At 37.0% G+C, this 12,163-nt stretch overlaps 1 protein-coding gene across 1 annotated transcript in view; it reads left to right on the top strand.

Annotated features, from left to right (window-relative positions):
• The window catches only part of LRBA (LPS responsive beige-like anchor protein), a 368,564-nt gene that overhangs the window by 22,770 nt on the left and 333,631 nt on the right, over nt 1–12,163 (top strand).

Genomic DNA, 12,163 nt, shown 5'->3' with positions numbered 1-12,163 from the left:
AAAAAAAAAAAAAAAACCCACAGCATACAAAGAAACCTGTCTTCTGTTTCTGAGATAGAAATACGATGGTGGAGTCTGCAGCGACCGCTAATGTTACACCAGGTGAACCAAAGATCTACTGTATCTTATTTTGAGAGCTTATTCATTCCACTGTTAGAATTTTGGTGGTAATGCCTTAGTATGTACTTCTAGTTGTTCCTTCTGTCATGTTTTATTTTAGTGATGGGCATATTTAGTAAATGCTACTGTAGAGTTCTTAAACTTTTCAGTTAGCTGAAGAAAGATCAAAGTGCTGTGTGCTACAGCAGGGAGAGTATCTTTGTAACCTGAACTAGTAGACAACTGAATAGGGATGTTCCTTCTGAGGTATTGCTATTACTGGGTAAAATTTCACGTCACAGAGGAAACTGTTGTAGAATATTAAGTACTCAAAGTAATGCAGGCCATAACCTGTTTTTAACAAGTTATGTTCTGCTAGCATCTGCAGGATTGGATGTGAACTATCAATTAGAATCTCATTCACTGCTGTAAAGTTGAAGAAGAGAAACAAACACAGAAGTATACAACCAAACTCTTGGAATGATTTCTTTTTTTCAGCTGTTGGCTTGAAGGGATGGAGTTCTGCTGATACCATTCTCAATCCATTTTTTTTAAAGACTCATTTTACCAGCCTCAATGGATTCTTCAGGCTGAGGGTAATTGAATGTATGTGGTTGTGCTCATAGAGGCTTATTTTAAGTGCCTAAATACCTCAGTACTTTTTTTTTTGTGTGTGTGGATACAATGAAATTCCTCTCAGATGCAATTACAGTGACTTATTTTTAGAAAAGTCTTTAGCTTGTGCCCTATTTTCACATCTAAGCATTTGAATGTTAGACATTATGCTTCTACAATTCACATTTTGTTTGCTTTAGAGTCCTTTTTTTTTTTTTACTGTGTAGAACCTGTTACCTCAAATGCCCATGAGATGGTGCTCATTGATCTTGTTTTTGTGTAGCAGCAGGTTCTCTGCCTCTGGCTTACACGTAAGAATACAGTGTTAAGCATCGCTGTCTTTCTAAAAAGGGGGAGGAAAAAAAAAAGAAAGAATAAAAAATGATTGTCAGCACCTTGAATTAATACACAAAATACTCATTACAGCATTATTTTGAACTGTGCTGTAAAGACAGTCCTGACATGCTTTCTTACCACTAGGAAGATTGTTTTGATGCTAGTTTGCACAAAAGATAGTTTACCACTTTATTTTTCTTGCTTAAAATAAACTTTCTGGAAATGTCTTTATCCTTTGCCTGTTTAGATATTTTATCCTTTTTGTGCTGCTGCAGCTCTTTCAGATTTTCTCATATAGCTCTGTGAAAAGTTTTTTTTTTTTCTGCTACTAATATAAATTGGCGTGTTCTGTTAAGCAATGTATTTCTCTGCGAGTTTCATTAGTTTGATTTGTTTCTTTCTTTCTTGTGCTTTATGCCAGCAGTTTATCAGAGCAACGCAGAACAGTGAGGCTTGAAAGCTGTTTTAAGCACTTAAAAACTGAGGTAGGGAAGAGGACTTGCAATGTTAGAAACTCCAGTGCCATTTCTCAAGACTGTACTTTTTGAGAAGCAAGGCTGGGAAAAAACAAAGATGAGAGTAAAATGCCTGCTCTCTGGACAGTAGGCATTCACTGTTGTTCTTTCTATAATGAAGTGTGCTAGTTCAGTGTTGGCAACAAAAGCATGTGCACCTGCTTTAAGTGTTAGAGGAACTGGGGTATAGGATGAAGTTTATTATTACTACTGGTTAGTTTAAAAAAATAAAAAAAAAGAAAAAGGAGAACGTAAAATATAATTAACATTTTCTCTTTTTTAAATGTTTACAGTACGGCGACCACTTTTTCAGTTTTTTCAAGTTGTCACATTTCAGGTTTCTTGAGCTGCACAGTCGGGAGCCTTAGCTGATCACCTACATGGAAGAATGAGGTAGCAGGGCTGGATAGCTGTACTTTTACTTGTATTTTTGTGTGCCAAATTTCTCGTGTTTTTTGTTGTTTTGCTTTTAATCATTCTAAATCTTTATTAAAAAAGTGCTTTTGTTAAGATCTCCTTACAACAATACTTCCTAAAATATATAAATTAAGCTTCAAATATCTAAGAGTCTTGTATGAGCTATTTTCATTTAATTTCAGAAATGTATATTGATGAAAACCGTGGATGAATCGGCCTTCCCTGACTAAAAGAAAAGTTTCTCTTGAGGAGAAACGTAGGATGTCACTCTGCCAGGATAGACAGTGTAATGAAATACTTCCATGGCTGTGTTAGCCTGATAGATTTCTAATAGCATCAAATGATAGAAATTTTTGCACCTCCCATGCTCCCTCTGTGGAGCAGTTAGCAGCTTGGAGCCATGGGTTGCAGAGTACCTGTCTGGCCTGGGAACGTGGAAGCGCTGAGGACTGCGGTGTCAGCACACATTGCCAAGGAGTCTGCAAACTGGGGTGGTCTTTGCGTGTCTCCTGGGTAGTGTGCTAGGAAACCAGGGTTGTTAACTTGGACAAGTTTATAATTTGATCAGTGATAAGTAGCTGAAAATGTGGCAATTACGGTGCCAATTTCAGTTAGCAGCTTTCCCTCCCGCCCCGTACATGCTTTTTTCCAGAGTGGTGGGAAAATATTGTGGAATTGTAAGGTTCAGGAAGTTCTCTGTGTTTTGTGTTTGTCTTGGCTAAGGGAAGAATTTATTGAAGTCTAATGTGCAGCAGAAATAGACCACTGATCAAATATCTGTTTTCTTAACGTCTCCCTTCTGTGCAGAAACAGATGAAAAACTACAAATACTGTGAGCTGTATACTTAGTTGCAGTGTGAAAGGAATAAGTTACTGGATTTGGATAAACATTTCACGGAAATGGACACAGTATAACAGCTTGGAGTTCTGAAACAATGCCGTCTGTCTTAATCTTTGCTGGGGAAGAAACACGCGAATGTAGTGTATAGAAAGTGTTGGTGTAACTTCAGTTACATTGAATCTCATGAAGGTACAATTACTACTGCAGACTTGCATCCTGCTTGCAGGTTGGTGAGCTACACAGAAGAGTTACACCACACCAGTGGTTCTGCTGGGGTGGCTGGAGTTATTGGTGTCCTTTCGGCTTTGTTCTCCAAAGTTACTCATGTTAGTCTTGGTCTTTTTGGTTTCACACCTAAGAGGCCATGACTTATCCTATTATCAGGTTGTTTGGTTGAAATCAGAGGTTCTTGCTTCATCTTTTTTTTTTTTTTAATGGCATTTGCTTTTTCTGTTGTTGTACTCAGAAGTCTTTCTTTTATAAATAAATGTTTACATGTGCGGAAAATCATATGAAAATATTGTGACTAAGAACTTAATTTGAGAAAAATACCAAGGAATGCTTGTGATTCTCAGGTAGTGTTGAATTTGGTCAATGAAACTTCAGAGATCTTATGCCTGGAGAAGGAAAGAAATAAAAACAGTTCCTCTGTTAGAGGCTTCCAAGATCTCTACATCTCGCATTTAAATAGAAATGTCTTACGACTTGAAGATACCTATCTACTTGTTTGTTTATTTGTTGACTGAAATCTTTTACCATTTATGAAGATCTTTGGGGCTCATTTTTTCCCCATCTGTAAATTCTGTAGTTACCCTCGTGGTCCAAGAATTCATGCCTATCACAGATGCTACATCTAGGACGTGCTAAGTTGCAGACACTGGGGAACTGGTTTCTTGTACTTCTGCTATGGGCTTTAACTATTGAAAGAATTTAAAGGAAGTTGTATGGGGCTACAGTGGCCACTATCAGGGTGCACAGAAAGGAAAAAAATATATAACTTGGATATGGAATAAAACAGATTTTATTAAAAATTATACTATTTGTTTTCACGGATTTAACCTCTCCTTTTATAGTGGTACTTTATGTTCAAGTTGAATAGCTTTTCGTAGAGGCAGATGTTCTCTCATTCACTGTCTCACTGAAGCGCAATTTATTGTTTAGTTATTGTTCCCACTTTTCACAGGGAAAATGGTACTCTAAGAAAAACCATTTAATATACTCCTATGCTATTTGGATACAGCTTTTTTCAGGTTGTGCACTATCAGTCATAGATAATACCTGGGTTTTGAGTAACAGATTTGTGTGTGAAAAATGTTGGAGTATCCTTTTAAATTCTTAGATTTCTTTGAGTGTAGCAATTCCAGAACAAACCTTTTTGCCTTGGAAGTCTGGGTACATGATATGATGGGTTTGATGATGAAGAAATGCTGAGAACTCCATTAGTTCTGTTGTCAGAATTCTAGGTCAGTTGCTGAATTTTGTGTTGGAGTAGTTGGAGTTTGTTAGAAAAAGCACTTACCAGGGGAGAGTTGGGAGAATTTAATTGGAAAAACAGGAGGGCACGTTTGTAGGCAGCAGTGAGAATAAATGCAACATTAATGATCTTTCTTGTTTGTTTCTTTTTTAGCGTCTTTTGTTTCTTAGAATTAGAGTATTATTAGTAATATTATGCTTTCTTTACTTTTGTATCTTTTCCTAGGCGAACATTTCCGTTCAGTCGTTCCCTGTATGGTGAGATAAAGGACAGAGACAAATGGAGGTGGGGGAGAGACTTACACTAATAGTAGGAGCTTCTGTACTAGGAAGAAAACAGAAGCATGAAACGATGACGTGACCAACTGTGGCTTGTTCAGGATTCCAGACCTGAATTGCCTGTCTAATTATCTGATTCCATGATGGCTTTTGTTTCTCTTTGCTATGGAACTTGAACTTTCTTGCATCCTAAGCCCTACCCATGTCTGCTTCAACTGTGGCAGACAATCTTTGCCAATTCTGAGAAGGCAGGTGTGGTGTTTTCCAGCTGTTCTGAATCAGAACGGAAGCAGATGTGCTGGGTTCTTGGTTTCTGTGTAATTTGTAATCCAGTGTCTTTAACTGTACTGAAACACACTGTTTATCCGCTGAGCTATGAAGTGTAATGGCTGTTGAGCTGGCATACATTTGCTTCTTACATGCTATATGAGACTGTGGCTTTCAGTAGAAGAGAAGATCCCGAACTGTTGTGAAATCTGAAGAAGTCTATCAGAGCTATAGTGGTAAACAGATTATTCTCTTCATCCTGGACTCTTTTTTGGCTTTTTGTGTTTCAGTTCAGTCTTCTGTTAAGGCTATTTCTTGCTATTAAGAACAATTCTGTGTTCTGAACATCTTCCATTTTACTCCTTTTCCTTGATTTCCTTTGTTCTTTTAGCCTTTCACCCTTTACTTGTTATCCTCGTGTCCCAATCAGCTTGTAAAATACATTCAAATATATTTCTTAGGGCTCATAACCTTGTTGTACTTTAGCATTCCATTGTTACACTGTTCTTAGTACTTTGCAAATATTAAAAGTTGACATCCTATTTAAATGAAAAGTTATGTGAAGGAGTGATATTTATGTATATTTGCTCAGGTGCGGTGTCACTGTTATGTTGGTTGGTTGGTTTGTTCTTCTAAGTGTATTATGGGTTTAATGTGGAGACACGAGGAGAGTTTTCTCTTTGGACTTCGTGGTGGTTTGTATCATGTCACTAACTGGTTATCATTTGGGCTCCTTCTTAGAGGGGAGGGACCTGCTCCTTGATAAATGAGCTATGGTTTAATGCTTTTTTCTAAGCAAAGAGTGGGTCAGTTTTGTTTGTTGATGTGTGTTGTTTCTCAACTTGCCAAAAACTTAAGTACTACTTGAGAAGTTAACTGTTTGGACCGTGATTTAAAAAAATTTTTTTTTTGTAACATTCTGATAAATTCAAATAAAAATGATAGATAAATTTCAGAAGCGAAGGTAGGAAGGGAAGTGCTGGAATAATGATGTGGACAGCATGGTACAGTGCTTTGCTATCTGTTTCGTGTCTTTGAGTTTAATTCAGAGTATAGTAACTGAAACTGACTTTCTTCTACTGGCTGTCATAAAATGACAGATTTCTGATTTTTAAAATGTCACAACCATAAATCATTAGTTTGCTAAGATTGCACTAGCAAGCTATTAAAGAACATGGCAGTATTTACTGTAGATAAATGCAAATTTAAAAAGGTTCTCTGTATCATGGTTTAAATGATTTATTTACTTTCAATCCATATATGAATCTGATATGATGTAAAATTCAGGGTATTTCATTTCCTGTATAGAGCTACAAATTTGCATGTTATTAAACCATCTCTTGGAGTTATATCTTTCTTGTGTACCTTAAACAACATCACAGGTTCAGGTGCATTGGAAAAAAATTATAACACAAGCAGAATTTAATGCTACTAATACAAAAGCTGGAAAGATTAATTTCAGGTGGAATTAGATACGGTCTATGTCGACACTAACATCTTGTGAGATGTGTAATTTAAACCAAACTTGGAAAACTGCCAGGTTTTGTAAATTCGTCTTTAGCCACTATGTGGAGTATATTACAAGTCAATTTTGTCTTGAAATTGATTTGCAAGAGATCAGCTTGTTAATCCTTAGTCTCCTCTGGAATGCAAAATGAAGGGTGCGGTAGCACTGCCTCCTCAGTGTTCTGCTTGGAACAAAAGCCCCTGGAAGAGTCACTTCTGCACCCTCTCTGCCTCTGTTCTCGCAAGAGATAATGCCCCACTGTAGCTGACCCTGTTAAATAGCTTCCAGATGTGCTGGGCAAGCCCACTCTTTGGTCTGTGTCAGAGTGGGCTTTCCTGCTTGGGGTTTTTTCTCTTTCTCTTTCTCTTTCTCTTTCTCTTTCTCTTTCTCTTTTTCTTTCTCCTCTTCGAGAAATTTGAATTTTGCAAAGTGTTTCACTTAAAACATGGATTGTTTGTTCCCTTCATAAGAGAGTGTTTCAATTTCTTTTTTTGCTGTGTACTTCAAAAAAGATTTAAATGGAGAAATGTATGAAAATTGGTTTTCACAGTACCCTCCCATTTATATTTAAAAACATAACACAGAACTTGTACTGTTCTTTTTGCCTTGGGCCTTTAACTGCACACTAGGAACGGAACTAATTGTATTAGTGGGCTACTTTGATATAAAAATGCTTGCAAGCAGAGTGAAAATACAAGATTATTAGCTACAGCAAATAGAGTGTAATTGATTGCAGCATGGCTATCTTCTAGAGCTTCTTTTCGCCTTCTTTGGGAGTGGGGAAAGCAGGTAAACATAACTACCATAAAGATCGTGAGATGTGTTCCACCTGCGGGGACAAGAATTGTGCTTTTTTCCATTTATTTCAGCTGGGAGAGTTAAACTGTCCTGAGGCACTCTATGGGGGGAAAAAAAAAAGTGCTGGGTCCAACATTAGATGGCAGTAGTGGACTCTTCACACCTTTTGTGCACCTATTAAATTTATTTTTAAGCATCTTTCTAAAGGAGAGACTGAGTAAAGCATTTGTTTTACTACAGAACAGTGAATGAAAATAACAAATAGAAGCCATGGGGATAAAGTACTGTCATGCAATACCACTATCATTGTGCCTGTTTTAAAACGAACCTTTATTTGCTGGGCAAGTGAAGGCGTAGGCTTTGTTAGGAGCTTGGCAACAGCAAGAGAAAAGATAGTTAAGAAAAAGAAATAAATTGTCACCCTCCACTGCCCATCCCTTTTCCCTTAGAAAGCAAAGGAGGCGTGTACTATCTATTCATTTGGTTGAGTGTGACTGTTGGGTGGACAGAACTGATGACTTCTGCCTTGTATAACATCAGGAAATGTTTCTGATTTTTTTTTTTTTTTTTGTTCAAAGAAATATGTGTTTGCTTTTTGAGCAAGTCCTGAGTTGAAGCAAAGTGTAGTATTAGTGATAGTGAAGACAGCATGAAAAGATAGGGGACGAGGGGCAGAGAATGGAGCAAATTGCTGCAAATGTATCTGCATAAGTTATTCTTTTTCTTCAGCTGTTTCTTCTGGTCTGTAGAGGCATCTCCAAATCAGAACCATCTTTAGCACACCCAAGATATGTGTACCAATGGTGCTGACTTGTACTGTTGATTGTGCATCCTCAGTGAATTTGTCTAGGTTGGGATCACTCCTGATGCTGAGAGATTTTTGCCCTGAAGTGCCCAAATCTTAGACACGTTTCTGATAATGATTCATATGTTTTGTTTTGAGCTTCTGAATATCTGCTAGGGGATGGAGGTTGTGGGTTATTACTTTGGTGGGAGATAAAAGAGTGACTAGAATATTGCACAGAATATTACCTTGCCAGTTACTGTTAATTGTAAGCATAATGGCTCAAGTGAACCCAACTTCGTGTTTGTGTTCTCCAGGACTTGCTTGCAGATTTCATTACTGAGGGTTTGGAAATGTAGGCGGTATGTGTCTGATTTTTAACTTGGAGCCAACTGACATAAAATTGTGATAAAACCAGGATCATTTTTGAATAGCATAGCTATTTGTAAATAGGAGTAAAATGTAGAGTGTATATCAAATGCTTATCTGTTGGAAATTACATCAGGTTTAGCTTCAGCAAATTTTTCTTGATGTTTAGCTTATTCAAATGAATTCAACGTTATTCAAATGATTAAATTTCAGTTGCTTATTAGCTTTGTACTTGCAGCTTTGTGGGTCTTGATTAAGCATAAGTTTTAGGATTTCTGTTGAGATAGAGTTAGTCTTCTCTTTATCTTTAGACTGTTTTTTTTTTTCCTTCATGAGATAGACTTTTTCCAGTGGCTAGGTATCATCCACACCCCTTATTTTGGATGTACTCATGAAGCAATTCTGAGATTAAGAAATCAGCTTAATAGGTGTTTTCTCCTGACTTTAGGGAGCAAAACAAATAGGTTTTTCTTTCTGTGTATCTTAAGTAACCACAAGGAAGAGAGAGCTCTGTAGGGGGGAAAAAAAACAAAAACAAAAGCAAACTATAAAGCCTTTTTTAGAGATTTGGGGTAAAACTATGTAGTTGTCCCAGGTATAACAAGTTTGCATTTTCACAAAGGAAAACTGATTGTCTCTTTGGAATTATTTTTTTTTTCCCTACTTCAGTGGATTAAATACTTTCTCACATTTTTCTTCAAGCTCTTGAAATATTTTGTATTTCAAAATGACTTTGTTACATTCATAGCCTAGATCATGATTTTTCATTAAAGTAGAGTTTGTATTTATTCTGGGTGATTTTCTGCATACTTAAGTTTGTAAGTTGCTCACTTAAAGGGTGCACCATCTCATTCATGACTTGGATTTCTCCTTCCATTTTTAGATTAGGTGAAAGGTTCATAGGAAGGAGGGATTTGTTATGTTTAAATGCATGGCTAATATTGCTGTTTCCACTCAGCTATACCTAGAAACATTTTACTGAAAATCTTGAGCTGCTGGTTTACTTTATATATATTTTTAAGCTAAGTATTAATGGCAAAATGTAAAATTTGTCAAGATGTGTTTGAATACTTTGAATACTTCACTTTAAAACCGTTCCTATAAGCTTACACTTAATTCTACGCTACAGGCCAGGGAAAGAAAACGTTATGCCACCCTGTAGGTTGCTATAAAGATTGTTTATGCAGCTCAGCCTAAGACTTAAAATACGTTGAATTGGAGAATTTTGAAAAATGTACTGTGCGACATTAGAGACCAAATCACGCTAAAGTGCAAGGAAAGACTATACATCAGTTCAAAGGCTACATTATTCAAAAAAATACAACCATAAAAAGGTAATAAGATTACATTCTCACACTTCATGGCTAGTAAGGTGCATTAAGCTGCTCAGATATTCATAACTTACTGTGACATTTGGGAAGATTACATTTTGCTGTGCACAGCCATTACTGCAGCTCAGATAATAACTAGCCAATGCATGGACCTGGATTATGATCCCTGTCATTGGAAACAAATTTGTGTTTTGAAGGTTGATCAGTTTCAAATCACCATTAGAAAGGGTTAATATGACATACTGTGGTGTGTGTGCTTATGTGTATCTAATGGGTATGCATACATACAGTACATCAACTGTGCTGTGCCTTCAGTATATTGCTTTCTCCATCAATATTTTTCTCCTCATTTTCCCTTAAAGGAAATGCTAAAATAGTAATTATTTCTTCCATCGCATCTTATCTCTGGGACATACTTGCTGAAATGCTTATTTTTGCAGATTAGATTGGAAACCTAATTTGACAGCTTCCTGGATGGGTGGTTACTGATAATAGTGTATCTAGCCAAAAATGAAAAATTGGGGATGTAGACTATAAGGTGAAGGTAAGGTCACCTCATGTAGTTTTATATGGTTTTGGTGTGAAAATTGATGGTTGGCTGGTTAGTTAAACCAAGTGCATAAAGAGTTGAATTTGTTGTTCAGAATTAGCAGGTGTTTCGTGGCTAGAATTTAACCTTCAGTTGCTCTGCACACAGAATGCAGTATAGTCTTTGCTTCTCACCGGGATGGTGAGAGAGACACTGGCTTCTTGAGGAATACCTCTGTTTTGTAGAGCATATAAAACAGAGTGCGATACTAGCAGTGCATTTTGTGTGTTTCACAAATGTAGTTCAGTTATGAAAAAGTCTTGCATCTTTTTCTTTGCGTTTGTGTTGCAATACTTCTGCTCTAATCCATTCTGTTAAGCTATTCCATTACCCTTGAAGTCTACCTTGCCATGCTTGAGGTAGGCCCCTGCTGCATATTAGGGAAGGGGAAAAGTGAGGCTTGGGGAATGGTAATGATTTGATAGATTTGTTTTGAGTGAGTTGACAGGGTGAGTTGATATAGAGAAGCTGGGAATATAATTTAAGTCTCCCCATTCAGTTCCTGTGGTTTCCCTGAATATTAAGAAAGTATCTGCTAAGAAATTGCATAATTATTTTTCATGACCAAGAGAGGAGAAAATGGAAAGGTGTAAATTACTATTTAGAAATTGTTACTGTGAGACATTGTCTATTCTGTCATAGAACTAGTAACTTTCTCTGCTTCTTGTGGTGCTTGGCATTACTGATTTATGTCCAGAAGACCAAAGATTGCTTCTTCAAAGTGACAAGATTTAGTCACTTGAGGAAAATGTATGGTAATTTCAGTAGTTAATGAAGAACATATATTCTGTTCCCTTGCTTAAGTTTATCTTCAGATCCTGCCTAGCCGAGAGAGGTTGTGGAAGCTAAAATGGAAGCAACTTAGTTTATGTGTTTTGGAACAGTTTTGACGCGGTGTGATTTTGGCAAGTGGACTTACTGAGGGTGTTAATGATCGAAGGAACACCATATGACAGAAGCTGCCTTTTACTTGACAAACTTGTTGAACTGAGGAGCTGATATACTTCTGTGAGTTTTGAGGTTGAGTCAATTCTATCTGAATTCCACTTCCTGTGCTCTTAAATAATAGGCAAGTATGGCACATTTTTAAGTTAAGTATAGTTGTAACCTACAAGAAGTATTTAAAATGCAGAGAGATTGGGGCAGAAGTTAGTATCATCTATCTTTGCATCACCTAGAATTTTTATTTTATGGTGTTAAAACAACACCAAAACAACAGAATGAAGTAGGTTACTTCCTTTTTTCCCCCTTCATTCTCTTGACACATGCAATTAGTTGCTTGGTTCATGTTCAAACAAAGACTGCATCTAGGTGACCTGGAATATTATAGGATTTAAGTGCCTGGGCCAAGGCATGGTCAAAGGCTTTAAACAGTGATGTGGTTTCACATTCATCCAAATATAGCAAGGCTTTACTTCCTTTCAGTACCTCTAACTACTAATGAAACTGGCATTTAGTACTTAACCAGGTTTATTTAATATCTCAGGAACGACTGTTAAGTGAATGTATTCAGCAGTATTTCTGATGTGCCTCAGGTTCTTTTGGCTAGAGCAGTGCACTGGTTTGAGGAGTGTAAGGCACATACAGGCGAAAGCTTTTAGGGCCACTCTAGGCCGTTTAAAGGATCCTAGCTGACCTTTCTCACCGGTCTTGAAATATTCACATGGTTTGTTCACTCCTTAGATGTGTGGGGTAGCTCATGACATCTGTATTGTTAACTAGCCCAAGAGCTCTTGTGCAGCAATTGCCTGATAGTTACTGACACCTCAGGAGCACCTTTTGTTGAAGTTGCACGTCAAAACCTGAAACAGAGGAAAAATAATATTTGGTATATTGATATTGACCTTGCTGTATTCTTTCAGCTTATCTCTTTGATAGTTTTCTTCTTGCAGAATTAATAACTTCAGTGGAATGTGGAATGATGTTTTGACTTTTTTTTTTTT

This window comes from Meleagris gallopavo, chromosome 4, assembly GCF_000146605.3.
Source record: "Meleagris gallopavo isolate NT-WF06-2002-E0010 breed Aviagen turkey brand Nicholas breeding stock chromosome 4, Turkey_5.1, whole genome shotgun sequence".
Lineage (NCBI taxonomy): Eukaryota > Metazoa > Chordata > Aves > Galliformes > Phasianidae > Meleagris > Meleagris gallopavo.
Note: the sequence above shows the minus strand (reverse complement) of the source record. Positions and strands in the feature narration are given on the sequence as shown.